We start from the raw sequence: 19,723 nt of genomic DNA, 5'->3' as shown, positions 1-19,723 counted from the left end.
GAGAGTGCAGGGAAACAGGTTCAATCGAGGCTTTCAAAGGGGAATTGGATCATTATCTGAAATGGAAAAGCATGCAGCATGGCAGGGGAGTGGCTTGGGATGAACCGCTTTTTCAGAAACCAGCACAGCCACAACGGGTGAATGCCCTCCTTCAGTGCTGCAGCCATTCAGTAGACTCTATAAATACAGTATGGAGGAGATGCTCAGCTGTCAGACATAACTGTCCTTCAGTTAAATAATGTGTGGTTCTGTCTGTTCTCTCAGGTGAAATTGAGAGATCCCACAGCACTATTTTAAATAAGACAGGAGTGTTCTTCCATAATGTCCTGGCCAATATTTATCTTTCAACAATCATCAAGAAAAACAAATTACGTGATTATGTTGCTGTCTGTGGGAGCTTGTTGTGTACAAATCGGCTTCCATGTTTCCTCCATTATACCTACATAATACAGGCACCTCAGCACCTGTAACACACTCTAGATCTTTCAGGACGCTGAATCATGAATGATGCTACACAACTGCAACATCTTCCTATCATGTCAGCTGTAAAGCCAATAGCTCTGGATACATAAAAGCAGAAATGTTCCCTGAGTCTGGCAGCATCTTTGGGCAGAACACCTTTGGTGAGGAAAATGTTGTCTTGCCTGAAAATCTTTTGCCTGAATGAATGTAGCTCCAAGAAACTTGACACCATCCAGGACAAAGCTTGATTGGCACCACATCTAAAAGCATCCACTCCCTCCTTCACCAACCACTCAGTAACAGCAGTGTGTACTATCTATAAATGCACTGCAGGAATTCACCAAAGATCCTTAGACTGTACAATGGAACACCACCCCCTGCAAGTTTCCCTCCAAGCCACTCATCATCCTGCCTTGGAAATATATCGCTGTTCCTTCAGTGTCACTGGGTCAAAATCCTGGAATACCCTCCCTCAAGGCATTGTGGGTCCACCCACAGCACATGGGCTGCAGCGGTTCAAGAAGACAGCTCACCACTACCTTCTCAAAGGGCAATTAGGGACGGGCAATTAATTCTGGTCCAGCAAGCGATGCTCACATCCCATAAAAAGAATTTTACAACAGTCATCAACTTGAAATGCTCATTCTGTTAGACCTGCTTGTGTCTCTAGCTAGGTATATATTTTCACTTTCTGAACAGATGTAATCCCCACTTTAAACCTCTCCATGGTGGGGGGGCGGGGGGGGGGGGGTGCTGGGGGGTGTCAAGAAAGCACCTTACCACCAGGGGTAGAGTCAAAGGATGTACAACACGGAAACAGATCCTTCAGTCCAACTCGTCAATGCCGACCAGATATCCTAAATTAATCTAGTCCCACTTGGCCCATATCTCTCTAAATCCTTCCTATTCATATACCCATCCAGATGCCCTTTAAATATTGTAATTGTACCAGCTTCTACCACTTCCTCTGGTAGCACATCCCATACATGCACCACCCTTTGCGTAAAAAAGTTGCCCCTTAGATCCCTTTTAAATCTTTCCCCTCTCACCTTAAACCTGTGTCCTTGAGGTCTGGACTCCCCCTCCTTAGGGAAAAAGACCTTGTCTATTTACCCTATCTATATCCCCATATGATTTTATAAACCTCTATAAGGTCACCCCTCAGCCTCTGACACTCCAGGGAAAACAGCCCCAGCTTATTATGAACTCTTTAAAGTTTCACAACATCCTTCCTATAGGAGACCAGAATTGCACACAACATTCCAAAAGCAGCCTAACCAATGTCCTGTACAGCTGCAACATGGCCTCCCAACTCCTGTACTCAATACTCTGACGAATAAAAGAAAGCATACTAAACTTCTCCTTCATTATCCTATCTACCTGTGACTTCACTTTCGAGAAACTATGAACCTGCACTCCAAGGTCTTTTTGTTCAGCAACACTCCCCAGGACCTTACCATTAAGTGTAGAAGTGCTACCCTGATTTGCCTTTCCAAAATGTTAGGGAAAGGCCCAGGACTGGTGATGTTCAACATTTCCTGAATCAATAAAGGGAAGAGATCACTGGGTGGCACGGTGGCTTAGAGCAGCACTGTGGTTAGCACTGCTGTCTTACAGCGCCAGGGACTCTGGATTGATTCCACCCTTGGGTGACTTGTGTGGAGTTTGCATATTCTCCCCATGTCTGCGTGGGTTTCCTCCAGGTGCTCCAGTTTCCTCTCACGGTCCAAAGATGTGCAGGTCAGGTGAATGAGCTGTGCTAAATTGCCCGTAGTGTCCAGGGATAGGTGAGTTAATGATGGGAAATGTGGGTTACAGGGGGTGGGATGCTCTTCGGAGAGTTGGTGTGGATTCGATGAGCCGAATGCCTGCTTCCACACTGTAGGGATTCCATGGGTTCCATCTTTGCATTCCTTACTGTTCCACTGTATCTCGGTACATGTAACAAAAATAAATCTGATCACAATCACAGCAAAGGGAAGATATGCAAACCAGGGTGGTCTACCCTCATCCTGCTTCAATCTGCTGGCATGCTGGTGAGGTACTCAGCAAGTTGGATATCCTTTGATCGCGCGGAAACCAGTGGGGCTCACCTGAAGCTATTTTTGGATCGTCCTCCGCGTCACCGGAGGCTCCGTGCGCGTCAGCCAGCATTCCGTCGCCCAGCCATTGGCCCGGTTCCCAGACGGGGTGCCACCTACAGGCCGGGAGGCAGACCAATAGGAGCGCCCCCCACCCCGACCAACAAACTTTCCTCCCTCCCTCCCCTCTACTTCCCGGACCGAATGGATAGTTCATTACAGTGCAATTGACAAGAGTAATTCCCAGAAGCCGGGGAGGCAGGCTGCAGAAAGGGACTTAGGCTCTTCAGCAACTCAGGCAGGTGCTTCCAACCTGCTTCTTTGGCTGGGCAAGCGAAATCATCAGCTGGGAGTTTGTTTTTTTTTCCCTCTTTGTTTTCCAAATCTATTTCTATGCATCGTTTTTGATCTGGATTTTTTTTTTAACAAAGCAAAAGATATACCACACGTTTTTAACCATCAGGTATGTATTGCAAGTAATAGCTTATTGCTTTCTTTAGGAAAAACGTGTTATGAATTACATGGCGGGAACATAAATCAGTTTGTTTTACACTCCAAGACAATGATTTATTTTGATTTACTCTGTTTTGCTCTGGACGTACTTTTTTTTTGCAAACGTAATCCTCAAAATATTGCAAGTTAAACATGTATGAAGACAGCATTTCAAAGTTCTGTGTGTGGCACTTAGGAGGAACTTGCTGAGGTTTTGTAGCTGCCTGCGCTTGTGTACAGAATACGGTTCAATTGCAGGAAGCTGGAATTCAGCTGTTGCTTTAGAAGTAATGGCGAGGCTAACCGGCCAACTGTAACATCTGTGAAGGTCGTGCAAACTGTGCTGGGGAGAGAAAGGGTTTGCAGGACAGGGTTAAGTGGAATTACAGTGCAAGAAATCGGGTCAACGAGGATAGAACGCCGACTGTTACTCAGGGCTCGTTGCTGCAGGAGTAACGCAAACTGTCACACTCTATATTAGTTGCATTCAACTGCTGGGGCAAGGCTGGTTTATCCCGGTGCCGACTCCTCAGGCTTTAACTGGGTAGGGAACAACTTCACTGTTGATGCATTTAAAACTTGTGGCATTGTTAGAAAAGCAAGATTAAGCCCACAAATCTAAACTGCAGAAATCATAACTTTGAATCTTTGGTCAAGTGGTTTCCTGAATAGCTGTGGGACTGGCCAGTAGATGTGCCAGAGGTGCAACAGTGCTTTTATTTTCTGACTCCGTCTCCCTTTTTTAAAAAGATGAGCAGTGTTTCTTCCTGGCTGTTTCTGCTGAGATGGCTCACACTACATTAGCAGTTCCTCGGGTGTGAGCTCAGGCGGATGAGTGCAGCTGGCCGTGTAAGCATAAGTGCCGTTTAACAGCATCAGTCAGTCCTCCCTCGGGATCCAAACACCCAAGAAAACCACAGGAGTGATAACCCTGACTGGTCTTCCTCCTTCCCTCAGGGATGGGACTAATTCTGCCCGCCTGACTTCCACTAACTCAGTACCGACCAGGGATTTGTTGTGGAGCAGTGGTCGTGAGTCTACCTCTGAGCTAGGAGACCTAGGTTTAAGTCCCACTTGCTGGAGAGGTGTATAATAAGATCCTAGAACAGGTCAATTCGCCGAAAACTCTAGACGAAGGATTCATTTGCTCTGTCCAGTATCACAGCATTAATTTTGAACATTTTGCTCACCTTGAACAATATTTCCAATTCCGGTGTGGAAATAAGAGGAAACAGTGAAATAATTCCGGTGCAGTGCCACAAGGATCGGTGCTGGGTCCACAACTTTTCGTAATTTAAATAAATGATTTAGATGGGATGGGTATATGTATAGGAAGGGTTTGGAGGGATATGGGCTGGGTGCTGGCAGGTGGGACTAGATTGGGTTGGGATATCTGGTCGGCATGGACAGGTTGGACGAAGGGTCTGTTTCCGTGCTGTACATCTCTATGACTCTATGTGAGCATAAGAGATATACTTAGTTAAGTTTACAGATGACACCAAAATTGGAGGTGTAGTGGGCAGCGAAGAAGGTTACCTCAGATTACAACAGGATCTTGACCAGATGGGCCAATGGGCTGAGAAGTGGCAGATGGAGTTTAATTCAGATAAATGCAAGATGCTGCATTTTGGGAAAGCAAATCTTAGCAGGACTTATACACAGCTCGTTGGATGCTGCCTGAACTGCTGTGCTCTTCCAGCACCACTAATCCAGTACTTAATGGTATGGTCCTGGGGAGTGTTGCTGAACAAAGGGACCTTGGAGTGCAGGTTCATAGCTCCTTGAAAGTGGAGTCACAGGTAGATAGGATAGTGAAGAAGGCGTTTGGTATGCTTTCCTTTATTGGTCAGAGTATTGAGTACAGGAGTTGGGAGGTCATGTTGCGGCTGTACAGGACATTGGTTAGGCTACTGTTGGAATATTGTGTGCAATTCTGGTATCTTTTCTATTGGAAGGATGTTGTGAAACTTGAAAGGGTTCAGAAAAGATTTACAAGGATGTTGCCAGGGTTGGAGGATTTGAGCTATAGGGAGTGGCTGAACAGGCTGGGGCTGTTTTCCCTGGAGTGTCGGAGGCATGACCTTATAGAGGTTTATAAAATCATGAGGGGCATAGATAGGGTAAATAGACAAGGTTTTTTTTCCCCTGGGATGGGGGAGTCCAGAACTAGAGGGGCATAGGTTTAGGGTGAGAGGGGAAAGATATAAAAGAGACCTAAAGGGGCAACTTTTTCACACAGAGGGTGGTACGTGTGTGGAATGGGCTGCCAGAGGAAGTGGTGAAGACTGGTACAATTACAAGATTTAAAAGGTATCAGGATGGGTATATGAATAGGAAGGGTTTGGAGGGATATGGGCCGGGTGCTGGAAGGTGGGACTAGATTGGGTTGGGATTTCTGGTCGGCATGGACCGAAGAGCCTGTTTCCTTGCTCTACATCTTTATGACTCTAATTGTAATTGCAATATTGCATTAAATCAGTTCATACATTCTGTATTAGTTGAGACAGTAGGTAAACAAATATTTTATTCAGGTTAGCGGATGTGACTGTGGGGGAAGTTTGTTACTCCGACTTGTATAAATACTGACAAGTCAAAAAAAAGGACATTTCCCCTTATCTCGCCATATATATAAAACAAAATTCAAATATCCATAAGCCAAATAAGTGCGAAAGGGAATATTTGTAATAACATTTCCGAACAGGTTGATGAGAAAAATTGCTTAAATGGGAAAAAAATAGAATCCGGGGTATGCGGTACGCAGAATGCCAGATGAAACAAGTGTAAATCTAATGCAGATTAGCAAGTGTCTTTTAAGTGAATAATTTGATATCCATTGCCACTTTGATCATGCCTACATGCAAAAGTGACATTTATTCTGATGAGTTTTCCTGACGTGATCGAGTCATTTAAAAATAAGAGGCGCCACCTGCAGAGTGTACTTGCGGTAGGATTTACTGCAAATCAGGTTAGGAAGAAAAATGCAAGAGACTTACTATATCTCCAGAACAGGTGGGATTTGAGAATCCACCACTGCGCCACAAGAAGCTCCTGTGCTAAAAATAGTTGTAATTCAGCATTATTAAGTTGTGCAGACTGTCCACGAAGGCTGGCAAGTGGGTTGGAATTGCTGCAAGTTGCCGCCGTCAAACAACTGGCGCGTCCGATCTTTTCAAGCCTGAAAGGAAAACCCCGAGATGGCCCGCTCCCGCCAGACCTCCCCTCCGAGAACCGCGGTGAGCTGCGGGCGGCCTCACCTTGCTTTCCCCCCCCCCCGTTCCACAATCCGTGCCGCGTCCCAAACAGGAACCGCCAATTGCTAAATGGAAGTGGCCACTGTAAAGTGGGGGAGGGTTTGATCTCGCGCATCCCCTTGTTCCCTCTGGCAGCTTTTGCTGGACGACGGGTGTCCCTTGCCCCTCAGCAGCTTTCGAGAGTTTTTTTTTTAAATCACCTCCTCTGCCGCTTCGGGCTCGATTTGAAAGAAAAGAAAGCAGGAAATCAAGAAAACACACAATGGGAGTGCATATCGGGGATGCTTCACCTCGACCCAAAATGGTGCACTACCTCAAAAACTATGGTTTGCTTCTGTGTTTTTATCTCTAACCTTGCCACAAAATGCCTCAGAAAATTTTCAAGGGCGGTAGTGATATTGTCACAGAGGCTTCATGCTCTTTGGGAGGAGGTCCAAATCCCAATTCAGCTCCTGTTCAATGCAAGGAGGGGATTTGTGACCAGTGGGCACTGCAGGGGTTGGGCTCAGTTATCTCCCTCAAAAGGATATTTTGATTCAAGTTGGTAAGTTTCCCTTTGGGTTTTGTTATAGTGTGCCTAAGAGATTGTCAATTCTAATGTTGTTCAATTTGATCAACTTTTTATCTTAAAATAGAAAGAGGTCTGAAAGAGGGGAAAGAGCTGAAAAGCTGGTCAGTCAAAATGATTCGGGTGGCGGGAACTATTAGAGTTAGGTTTGAATTTGAAAGTGAGAGAGCTCTTCATCGGTTTAAACAAAAAGGTCTGAAGGGTAGTAAGGACAAGCCAGGGAACTATAGACCGGTGAGCCTGACGTCGCTGGTGGGAAAGTTGTTGGAGGGAATCCTGAGCGACAGGATGTACATGTATTTGGAAAGGCAAGGACTGATTAGGGATAGTCAACATGGCTTTGTGTGTGGGAAATCATGTCTCACAAACTTGATTGAGTTTTTTGAAGAAGTAATAAAGAGGATTGATGAGGGCAGAGCGGTAGATGTGATCTATATGGACTTCAGTAAGGCGTTCGACAAGGTTCCCCATGGGAGACTGATCAGCAAGGTTAGATCTCATGGAATACAGAGAGAACTAGCCATTTGGATACAGAACTGGCTCAAAGGTAGAAGACAGAGAGGGTGGTAGTGGACGGTTGTTTTTCAGGCTGGAGACCTGTGACCAGTGGAGTGCCGGAAGGATCGGTGCTGGTCCACTACTTTTTGTCATTTACATAAATGATTTGGATGCAAGCATGAGAGGTACAGTTAGTAAGTTTGCAGATGACACCAAAATTGGAGGTGTAGTGCACAGCGAAGAAGGTTACCTCAGATTACAACAGGATCTGGCCTAGATCCCAATGGGCCGAGAAGTGGCAAATGGAGTTTAATTCAGATAAATACGAGGTGCTGCATTTTGGGAAAGCAAATCTTAGCAGGTCTTATACACTTAATGGTAAGGTCCTGGGGACTGTTGCTGAACAAAGAGACCTTGGAGTGCAGGTTCATAGCTCCTTGAAAGTGGAGTCACAGGTAGATAGGATAGTGAAGAAGGCGTTTGGTATGCTTTCTTTTATTGGTCAGAGTATTGTGTACAAGAGTTGGGAGGTCATGTTGCAGCTATACAGGTCATTGGTTAGGCTACTGTTGGAATATTGCATGCAATTCTGCTCTCCTTCCTATTGGAAAGATGTTGTGAAACTTGAAAGTGTTCAGAAAAGATTTACAAGGATGTTGCCAGGGTTGGAGGATTTGAGCTATAGGGAGAGGCTGAACAGGCTGGGGATGTTTTCCCTGGAGCGTCGGAGGCTGAGGGGTGACCTTATAGAGGTTTACAAAACTATGAGGGGCATAGATAGGATAAATAGACAAAGTCTTTTCCCTGGGGTAGGGGAGTCCAGAACTAGAGGGCATGGGTTTAGGGTGAGAGGGGAAAGATATAAAAGGGACCTAAGGGGCAACTTTTTCACACAGAGGGTGGTACGTGTATGGAATGAGCTGCCAGAGGAAGTGGTGGAGGCTGGTACAATTACAACATTTAAAAGGCATTTGGACGGGTATATGAATAGGAAAGGTTTTGAAGGATATGGGCCGGGTGCTGGCAGTTGGGACGAGATTGGGTTGGGATATCTGGCTGACATGGATGGGTTGGACCGAAGGGTCTGTTTCCATGCTGTACATCTCTATGACTCTCTGACTCTGTCTCCATCATGGTGTGGGCAGAAAATATAAATGGATTCCAATGAAGAGGATTCTTATCATGGAATCCCTACAGTGTGGATGCAGGCTATTTAGCTTATCACCAATCTTCTGAAGAGCATCCCACCCAATCCTGTGGATCTTCCATGTCTAACCCACTTAAGCCTGCACATCCTTTGACACTATGAGACAATTTAGTGTGGCCAATCCACACTAACCTACACATCCCTGGGCATTATGGGACAACTTTTAGCATGGCCAATCCGCCCTAACCTACACTATGGGCAATTTAGCGTGACCAATCCACCCTAACCTACACATCCCTGGACACTATGGGCAATTTTGCATGGGAGGAAACTGGAGCATCCAGAGGAAACCCACACTGATACAGAGAATGTGCAAACTCCGTGTAGACATTTATCAGAGGGTGGAATCAAACCTGGATCCCTGGTGCTATGAGGCAGGAGTACTAACCACTGAGGGAGCATGCTGCCTCGCATATGAAGGTGTTATAAAATGATTTATTGTGACTTATTATTGTCACAAACCGAAGTGTTGTTCTGCATGCTATACAGACAGATCGTACCATGCAAAGTACATCAGGGCAGCAGAACAGAGTGCAGAATACAGTGTTAGAGCCTGTGCCTAGCGAGACGGTGCCTAGCGAAAGAGAGATCAACATTAATATTGGCTTGTACAAATCCACCTCACCCTCTCACCACACTGACTAACCTTGATGGCCAACCTGTTGTGGAGAACGTCAGATGTGGAAGGTGGACTTGAGCTGAGAATTGTCGTGAATTATTGGAGCAAGTTTGGCTACTGCGCATGTTCAACATGCCGCAGGAGAGATGGGCAGGGGGCACAAAATGTAATCAGATTTTACTGACTGTTAAATGGGATTTAGCTGTATTGATGCCAATGAAACAGGACAATGAACAGGCATAAAAGAGGTGATTACTCCAATTGTGCCTACTTCATGGTTTTCATCCAATTACACCCCCCCTCACAATTTGCTGTTGTTGATGAGTCACAGCCAGAACACTAAAATCCTGATAAAGCCATCCATTAAGGCACTTCTCTTGTTTTTGTTAACTGCTGTATTGATTTCTTGCAGAACCAACAGGTTTTTAATTTGAATTAAACGAAATGCAAACCTGGATTAAGCAAGTTTTGGCTGATGTGAAAGAAGCCAAGAGCAAAAAGTGAAAAGTGATCAGCTGCCCTCAGTACACCCCAGCTACAGAAGGGAGTTTTGTGTCATGGTTCTTTCTTAACATGGTTCTGTTGATCAGCTCAATTTTAACATGCTTCGTCAATGTCTATGAGATCAGTGGAACCAAATGGAGATGGGCTGATTTTAATTGCTCTGTGCCTTCAATTGCAGAAGCCTTGAGCTCTGGGACTCCCTCCCTCAACTTCTCTGCCTCTCCACCTAAAACCCCTACAGTCTAGAAGCCAGTCATTTGGCCCATTGAGTCCACACTGACCCACCCAGACTTACCCCAGCCCTGCATCCCATGGCTAATCCACCCAGCCCAGGCAACCTTGGATACTATGTGCAATTTAGCATGGCCAATCCACCTAACCTGCATAAAATCCGAAAGAACTGTGGATGCTCTAAATCTGAGACCAAAATAGAAATTGCTGAAAAAGCTCAGTAGCTTTTGTCTGGCAGCGTCTGTGGAGAGAAATCAGAGTTAATGTTTAGGCTTGAGTGGCTCTTCATCAGGACTGAACAGTTGCTACCAGACCTACTTAGCTTTTCCAGCACTTTCCAATTTTGCACCTAACCTGCACAACTTTGGACTGAGAGGAAGCCAGATCGTCTGGAGGAAATCCAAGCAGACACGGGGAGAATGTGCGAACTCCACACAGGCAGTCACCTGAGGGTTGAATCAAATCTGGCGCTGTGAGGCAGCAGTGCTAACCACTGAGCCACCGTGCCGCCTAGCTCTACTCCTTATAACAATCTTTGAGATTTGGAAAGGGCTAGAGAAGGGCTCATGCTCGAAACGTCGATTCTCCTGCTCCTTGGATGCTGCCTGACCTGCTGTGCTTTTCCAGCAACACATTTTTAGCAAAGGGCTAGAGAAGGCAGATATGGAGGAGATCTGCCTCTTTAACCAACTATTTGGTCCCTTTGCTTAAAATGCTGTCTTATGTGTGATTTCGTGTCAAATTTTGTCTGATAATCGCTACTGTGAGATGTTTTACTGTGTGAAGGGCGCTATGTGTAAGCAAGTTACTGTTATTGCGGTAACTATAACTTTTTAGGGAACCCAACAATGAGATTCTAATGTTGATTTTACTTTGTTATTGTAATATAAATGATTTATGTTGAAACATGTACTAAACTGTGTCACATTAGTGTTTCATTGTTGTACGCCAGTACTTTAAGTAGTTCTGGTACAGGAAGTTTAAAGCAAAACCAGAAAGTAATCAGCAAGTCTGACAGCACCTGGAGAGAAACATGAGTTAATGCTTCAAGTCGATGAAGGGTTCCAGTAAACAGCCAGTGACCCTGAAGTGTTAACTCCGTTTCTTCACAAATTCAGCCAGACCTGCCAAGTATTTGCAGCATTTTCTGTTTTCGATTGACCTTAAATTGCACTGTTACATTTTCATGGTGCGTTTCATCTCTGGTCTACGAAGCATTTCACCCTGAATATAGTTCAGTCGGTTTTACAGCTGAATTTCCAGTGTCCACGTTATTCTTCCTGCATTTACAGCTGAATTGTTTGAAGTGGGACAGACTCAGTATCTTTGTCCATTTTAAGCTGACTCAGGTGTGTCTTACTGACGATGCCCCTAGGTGCCGAAAGTATTCCACAGTCTAATGATATTATACTCAGGACAGGATGTGATGATGCTTTTTTCTGACCTATTTTTGTACAGACTGGTAGGTGTTACTTTGTCATTGATAACACCCAGGTTGCTGTAGACTCGACTTTAACCACAAGTATCTCAACACCCAGTTTACTAAGCAATGAATATGTCTCTTTGAAGTAAACTGACAAGGAGTCACTGAGTTATCGAACAAAATATCAGGCAAAATTGCCACATTTTCAGAGGGGTGGAAGCTCTGAAAGTAAGAGACAAAATCATGAAACAAGGGAGACTTGTGAACAGCTTTCCACGTTTTTAGGTTTCCATGTTTTACAACAAAAGTGTGACGAGTTGCTGGAGAAGATATCAAAAACAATTGAGACAAGGTACAAGAACAGTTCTGCTGGCCAGGAAACACTGAGCAGGCTGTAGAAGACTGAAGAGCAACCTTATAACAACCTTTTGAGATTTGGAAAGGGTTAGAGAAGGCAGATATGGAAGAGATGTTTCCAGTTGTGGGAGCTGGGAAGGGGTGTCCAGAGCTGAGAGACATTAATATAAGATGGCCATTATTGAGTCCAGTAGGGAATTCAGGTGGAATATCTTCATGTGAAAAATAGTTAAAATATGGAACTCATTCCCGTCAACATTGCCTTGTGGCAATAGCATAGATGCATTTGAGGGGGAAGATGGATGAACATGTGGGAGAAAGCAGGAGCAGGATATTTTGATAGCATTAGATCAGATGAGGTGTTGCTGTGGGGGCTGAATGGCCTGTTCCTATGATGTGGAATGTTGACTGTATCTAATTCTGGTTCAATATGGAAGGGGACTATTAGCTCCTCTCCAGTCCAGCTAACATGTGAGTTCACGACCAAGGCTAATGTCCTGCTGCACCACGGGGTGCAACCCCTTCATGTTGAATTGTGCCAAATTCCTGTGCCATACATAAGCCTTCCCTTTCCCCCTGAAAGTTAATGGCCCTTACTGGACTATGGTTTCCTGAGTTCTGGGACATTCCTCATAGATGAGCATAGGTATCAACAAAGGATACATCACCATGCTATTCCACCACAAGAGCCGTCCCAGCAGTGTTACAATTGACATTGTCCACACACAAATGGATTTTCCAGCTGTTTGGATTCTCAGCCAAAAGCAGAAACCCTGATTTTGGGGGTTTTCCACCCTCATTCCTTGCCCAGTCTAATTGTCATGGAACTGACTCTAAGCCATCTTGACCTCCACCCATGCATCCCCTGGACTGAGATCAATCCAGATGCTCAGGCTAGGGCTGTGGACATCTCTGGCCTGTAACTTAAGGAGCTTTTTAAAAAAGAAAACAGTGTTGAGATACCAGTCACACTTTGGTAATAAAGAGAGGAGGGGTATGCCACATGTTGTTAAAGTGCTACTGTGACTCTTTCAAACCACATTAAAGTTGCATTTGGTACATTTTGAGGTCAGTTAAAGGTAATTGTTTTATTCATTCATGGGATGTGGGCACCTCTGGCTAGGCGTGCATTTATTGCCCATCCCTAATTACCCAGTTAAGAATCAATTGCATTGCTGTGGCTCTGGAGTCACATGTTTGTTTATTTATTGTTACATGTACCTAAGTACAGTGAAAAGCTTTGTTTATGTAGGCCAGACCCGGTAAGAATGGCAGTTTCCTTCCCTGAAAGACGTTAGTGAGCCAGATGGGTTTTTCCTGACAATGGATTCATGGTCATCACTAGACTCTTAATTCCAAATGTTTTTTTCTATTGAACTCAAGTTCCACCATCTGTTGTGGTGGGATTCAAACCCAGGCTCCCCAGAATATGACCTGGGTCCCTGGGTTAATATTCCAGCAATCGCAACACTAAGCCATTGCCTCCCCCAGAGAGTTTTTTAGACTGTAAATGCTCCTCCCCCAGGGCCAATACACCAGCAGGAACAATTAGTCCCCTTTTCAAAATCATCTTTAAAAGATTGTTTGGCACCCATAACAGAATCTCACAGGCCCAATACTTGAACCATCCTCATTGCATAATCTTGAGTTACAAGAAGGATTTCCATTTCTTAATTGTCCTGTTTTCTTGACAGTACCAATCCCTTTGCCACCACCACCCCCAACCCATCCCACAACCCATTTATAAAATGCAAGCTAAAAATCTACAGGTTCGAAATCTGCTCAAAACTCTTTGCCACTTTAGCCATGAGTCAGAACAGTTTCGGGCTAACTGACCCTTGGCTAACTGGGCTTATGTAGGACCAGCCCAGAATTCAGCAAACTCCTCTGCCTGTCTGTGTCCTTTTGCTCTGTACAGCCCTCCTGGTGAACTTTGCGGCTGTGCCTAAGGTAATGAATCTGTAACTGGCACAACATGCTGATATGTATGAAGATCAGCTGGAGTGTAGCTTTCCTGGCTCAGAGTTGGAAGGCCCGGGGTTTGAGTCACACTCCAGGAATAAAGTGTTATGAAGGAATGTAGCAAACCAATGAATATTAAGTGACAGTCCTTAGCCTGGATACAGCGGGAAGATCAAGCCACCTGCGAAACCCAAAAAGATTTGGATAAGAGGGCTGAGGTGGTCGACCAGTATTTCAGTGACCCCTCCCCACCTGCGTAACCTAGGCCAATCCAAAAAGCAAATGAACCAGCCATTGGTGTACATGCTGAAAAAAACACACGGCACACAGTTACATAGCACCTTTAATATAATATAAGAACCAGGAGCAGGAGTAGGCCGTCTGGCCCACCAAGCCTGCTCTGCCATTCAATAAGATCATGCCTGATCTTTTCATGGACTCAGCTCCACTTACTCGCCCATTAACTACTACCCTTAATTCCTCTACTGTTTAAAAATCTATCTTTGCCTTAAAATCATTCAGCCTCAACTGCTTCATTGGGCAGGGAATGGGTCACAGATTCAAAACCCTTTGGGTGAAGAAGTTCCTCCTAAATGCAGTCTTAAATCTGTTCCCCCTTAATATGAGGCTATGCCCCCTAGTTCTACTTTCACCCACCAGTGGAAACAACGCCCCCCCCCCCCCCCCGCCTTGTCTTATCTACTCCCTATATAATGAACATAATCACAATTATCAAGCAAGGTTTTACACATAAGGAAATGTTAGGGCAACTAACCAAAGGGTAGGCCAAACAGGTCCATTTTCAGCAGTGTCTTAAAGGAGGAGAGAGCCGGGGAGTTTACAGAAGGAGCTTGAAGCTTGAACACAGCTGAAAATATGGCAGCTTATGGAGCAGTGATTAAAATCAGAGCTGCATACGAGGCCAGAATTGGAGGAATGCAGAGTTACACAAGTCATCTCTCTTCATTAAAGATCTAGAACATTCTCTGTAAGTGTCTATAGAACATTTATTTATGAGCTTCAGCCAAGGTCGGTCAGTAAAGGACATCTGAGTATGCTTCAACTCTTTTCAGTCCTCTGGCTCAAATTAACATTGTTTTCTAACCCCTTTTACTGACATGGTTCCAGCCAGTCTCAGTGCAGGTTTTTTTACCCTTTCAGCTTGTTGTTGGCGTGGCGAGGAGTGACCTAGTAAAGGTAACTATGGTGATATTCAGTGGCAGATGTCACATTGGTCTGCATTCAAAGTGGGCTGGAAGTGTGGTACCATTTTCCAGACTCAACTCCAGCAGCGATTGTGGGAGCACGGAAAGACTTTGAGAAACTGCATTTGAGTGTTGATAAGCAGGTTGGCACATAGTCTCGTTACATACGCTGGTTTGTCTGTATTTACCACCTCCCTGCAACGAGGAGCTGACTCTTCCTGGTGACTGGTTCAGCTGACCTTCGGTTGACCACACCAATATCATATCCAGGTGGGCACTCCTCACAACGTGACTATTTGTGGGAAATTCAACAGTGGCGGGCATCGTGGCTCAGCATCATCCCACCTTCAGCCAATATTCAGGTTGCCTTCACCCACCAAGCGAGGGCAAAACTACCGATCTTATGCACAAGCCACCCAATTCAGAAGTATTACTCTAGATTTGCATAAGTGTAGCTGCCCCCTCCTACCCTGTCGTTTTCCTTTGTAGTTTGTTTTCTCCTTACGCGAAGGAAAGGTCAGAGTCCGTTGAGACTACAACTGTGGAACTGGGTAAAGCTAAAGCAGAAGCCAGTTGATTGCAAGTGGAAGGGAAGGCTTAGGACAGTATAAGGAGTCCCAGACTGGTGGCATTATCGCTGGGCTAGTTGTCTAAACTAGTAGGTTAATGGTTTAAATCCTGTGATCACTGCAGAAATGTGAAATTTGAATTTGGAAGGTCTAGAGTTCAGAGTTAGCTTAATTGTAACGACTGATGATTTTTGTAAAACCCATCTGGTTCACTAATGCCTGTCAGGAAAGGAAATCTGCTGTCCTTGCCTTGTCTGGCCTTCCTGTGATTCCAGACCCCACAGGGATGTGTTTACTTCTTAACTGCCTCTGAAATGGTTATACAAACCATTCAGTTCAAGGGCAATTCGTGATGGACAGTGGATATTGGTCTAGCCAGTAGTGCCTACATCCTGTGAATGAATTGAAAAAATGCTTTTTGAAGCTTTGGAAAACGAATGAACTACGGTGGAAAGCTTTCATTTCAACCCAGAGACAACACAAACAAGAGAGGTAGTGATGTGGCCGTGGTGTAGTAAGACCCCATGTAAACAGCTTCATGGTGAAAGCTGCAAACCAGTGGAAAAGGAGCATAGAATCCCTAACAAAAACAGAAGTTGCTGGAAAAGCTCAGCAGGTCTGGCAGCATCTGTGAAGAGAAATTGAAGTTAACGTTTCTGGTCCATTGACCCTTCCTCAAAAGAGTGTAGAGCCCCTACAGTGTAGAAGCAGGCCATTCAGCCCAACAAGTCCACACTGACCCTCCAAAGAGCATCCCAACCAGACCCTATACCTGTAACCCCACATTTGTCATGGCCAATCCACCTAACATGGACACCTTTTGGACTATAGGAGGAAACCCGCACAGACACAAGGAGAATGTGCAAACTTCACACAAACAGTTGCACAAAGGTGGAATCAAATCCAGATCCCTGGCACTGTGAGGCAACAGTACTACCTACTGAGCCACCATGCTACCTTTTACATTATCAAGATCATTACTGGGGGAATGAGGCAGGGAGAGTGGGACTGACTGCATTGCTCTGCACAGAGCCCAGATGTACTTGATGTGGCCAAATAGGCTGTACTGCAAGTGACTCTGTGACTCAGAGTCAGAGTGACATATTCTAAGAAACCACAGTAAAAACCCACTCACTGCTAATGACTCCCTGCTGTTTCTGTCTATCTAGTAACTTGTTCGCTATTGAACGTTTCACTAAGCACACAGTCCTTGCAGTCTGACTTTTTTTTAGATAGAAGAGGTTTAGTATGTGTCAGTACAGGATGCCTACCTTTTATTTTGGAGGCCAGCCTATTCACATCCCTTTGTACTCATCCAAGGTGATACTTTGGTTGTTGATGCTATAAAACATTAACTGTTTACTTTTCCTACTGCCCACAGGAGCCCCCTTCCCACCGAGTTACCTAAATCATCTCCATTTTTGGCTTTGTGTATTTTTGTTGAAAGTATCTTCCACTGAAGAAAGACACAATAGCCTTTGCGTTTGTGAAATGGAATAAAAACTTGCACTGATCTCCAAGAAAAAGGGAAAAAAAGTGCAGGAAATTGCAAGGATAATGATGAGATCTTAAGGCTGCAAGGGGAACCAGATGGCGAACCTGTTGGCAGAATGTTTCTGGGGAGGTACTGACCATTGGTGCAGTGTTGGGTTCAACAAATGTGGTCTGCTGCCAGAATATTTACCACCAAGAGCTTCAGAGTTAAGCAGCAACTGAGGCACATGTGGCAAGTGCGCGAACAGTTGAGGTTACATTTCCCAATGAATTCTGGGTCAAAGGTGAGGCTATTTCTGTTGTCAAACACCGTGGTAGAACCTGAAACATTTGGAGCAAACATGCCCAGTTAACCAGATACAGCTATTTTTTTTATTCATGTGGCTTTCAGATGGTGGCAGGGCCAAACAATTAGGGAAATTCCCTGCCAAAATGTATTTGCAAGAGCTTACCACCAGGTGGCCCTCCAGCAAGATGCAGATAAATACCTGCCAAATCCCACTTTGTAATTCCAATGTGCCCATCTGTGAAATAACTGAACTGATTTAACGACAGATTTCTTATGACTAACAGTTCTTTAATGTTTTGCTAAATATAGTCAAGCCACTGTTTCACTTCACTGGCAGGAGAAGAAGAGTCAAGAGTAGCTTTATTTGTTATTTCTATCCTATACAACTGATAGAGTAAAATCAAGACAGTGTTCCTCCAGGCCTAAGGTGCTACATGGACAGCACAAATTACACGATCGGACACAAGGCAGCATAAAGTGCATAAGAAGTGCAAAACACACAAGACAGCACAGTGATTTCTGACACTTCAAGACAATAGGCACAGTGGTGTACAAATTACAGTGTAATAAAAGAATGATAATTAGTAAAATATTGTTCTAGCAGCAATTCAAAGTTGTGGCAAGAGTTTCAGATGGAATAGAGTCTAATCATACTGTGTTAAGGAACCTGATGGCTTGGGGTATGAAACTGTTGCACAGTCTGGCCGTGAGAGACCAAACGCTCCGGTATCTTCTGCCAGACGGCAGGAGGGAGAAGAGTTTGAGTGAGGAGTGTGTGGGGTCTTCCACAATGCTCTTAGCCTTTCGGATGCTGTGTGTGGTCAAAGTGTCTGTAATGGAGGGAAGAGAGACCCCGATGGTCCTCTCAGCTGTCCTCATTATCTGTTTTAGGGTCTCACGATCCAAGATGGTGCAATTCCTGAACCATGCAGAGATGCTGCAGCTCAGGATACTCTCAATAAACCCTCTGTAGAATATGGTGAGGATGGGGGTGGGAGGTGGGCTTTCCTCAACCTACACAGAAAGTAGTGACGCTGCTGGGCTTTCTTGGCTATGGAGCTGGTGTTGAGGGACCAGGTGAGATTCTCCGCCCAGTGGATGCCAAGAAATTTGGTGCTCTTCACAATCTCCATGGGGGAGCCGTTGATGTCCAGTGGAGAATGGTCGCTTGGTGCCCTCCTGAAGTCAACAACCATCTCTTTCATCTTGTCCACATTCAGAGACCGGTTGATGGCTCTGCACCAGTCTGTTCATCGCTGCAGCTCCTCTCTATATGCTGAGTCGTCGGTCGTGCTGATGAGACCCACTACAGTCGTATCATCAGCGAACTTGATGATGTGATTCAACCTTTGCATTGCTGCACAGTTGTGTCTCAGCAGGGTGAGCAGCAGTGGACTGAGCACACAGCCCTGGGGGCCCCCGTGCTCAGTGTGATGATGTTGGAGATGCTGTTCCCAATCCGGACTAACTGAGGTCTCCCAGTCAGGAAGTCCAGGATCCAGTTACAAAGGGAGGTATTTGGGCCCAGCAGACTCAGCTTTCCAACCAGGTGCTGAGGAACGATAGTGTTAAATGCAGAACTGAAGTCTATGAACAGTAGTCTGACATGGGGGTCCTTCTTCTCCAGGTGGGTGAAGGCCAGCTTGAGGGTGTTGGAAATGGCATCACCTGTTGAGCGGTTTGGATGATATGTGAGCTGCAGAGTGTCCAGTGAAGAGGACAGCAGGGTCTTAATATGCCTCATCACGAGCCTCTCAAAACACTTCATGATGATGGGTGTTAGCGCAATGGGGCGGTAGTCGTTGAGACAGGACGCTGAAGACTTCTTTGGCACGGAGACGATGACAGCGGCCTTGAAGCATGTTGGAACTATGGCTCAGCTCAGGGAGATTTTGAAGATGCCTGTGAGAACATCCACCAGTACGTCAGAGCACTCTGCTAGGGATGTTATCTGGTCCAGCAGCCTCACGTGGGTCAACTCTGCACAGAAGAAAGAAAAGCATATTTACGTGAAATATCTGTTTCTATCACTTAATTGTTAAGATTTGCCTTTTTTTTGGTACTTTTATTTGCTGCAATTTGGGTCAATCACATTGCACTCAGTCCATGTCAAAGAGAGGAAGGGAGCTTGTTGCAAAAGATTGAGTCCATGCTCAATTAGTGTGTAGAAAAAGGGATGCCACATGTCAGATAGTGTGTAAAAAGAGCTTTCCACAAAATCTGGCGGTCTCATTCTTTGCTTTTGCCAAGGCTCCTCTGCTTGCTACCCACTGTATATTGGCACTCAAAATTTCAAAAAGGTAGACTTGGGAAGCCAACCCTTGGCCTGTCAGCTCGGGCAAGGGTCTTGAGGCAGCAGAAAATAAGATTTGCAATGTGTATAATTCTCACTTCTGTACTCACGATTTACATTTCAATTGTGCCTTGTCCCAGTGTAAATATGTGGTGAAGTAAGTTGAATTTAAAGTTGCATTAAGTAGTGTATCAGTACAGTGACATATAGATCACATA

At 45.0% G+C, this 19,723-nt stretch overlaps 1 protein-coding gene across 1 annotated transcript in view; it reads left to right on the top strand.

Moving 5' to 3' along the window:
* Positions 1 to 2,760: 2,760 nt before the first annotated feature.
* Positions 2,761 to 19,723, top strand: part of LOC140471253 (nuclear receptor subfamily 4 group A member 1-like) — a 55,207-nt gene continuing 38,244 nt past the window's right edge. The window contains exon 1 of the mRNA XM_072567215.1: positions 2,761 to 3,006. The gene's annotated coding sequence lies outside the window, so the exon portion shown is untranslated. The remainder of the gene's footprint in view (positions 3,007 to 19,723) is intronic.

Source organism: Chiloscyllium punctatum, chromosome X, assembly GCF_047496795.1.
Source record: "Chiloscyllium punctatum isolate Juve2018m chromosome X, sChiPun1.3, whole genome shotgun sequence".
Lineage (NCBI taxonomy): Eukaryota > Metazoa > Chordata > Chondrichthyes > Orectolobiformes > Hemiscylliidae > Chiloscyllium > Chiloscyllium punctatum.
Note: the sequence above shows the minus strand (reverse complement) of the source record. Positions and strands in the feature narration are given on the sequence as shown.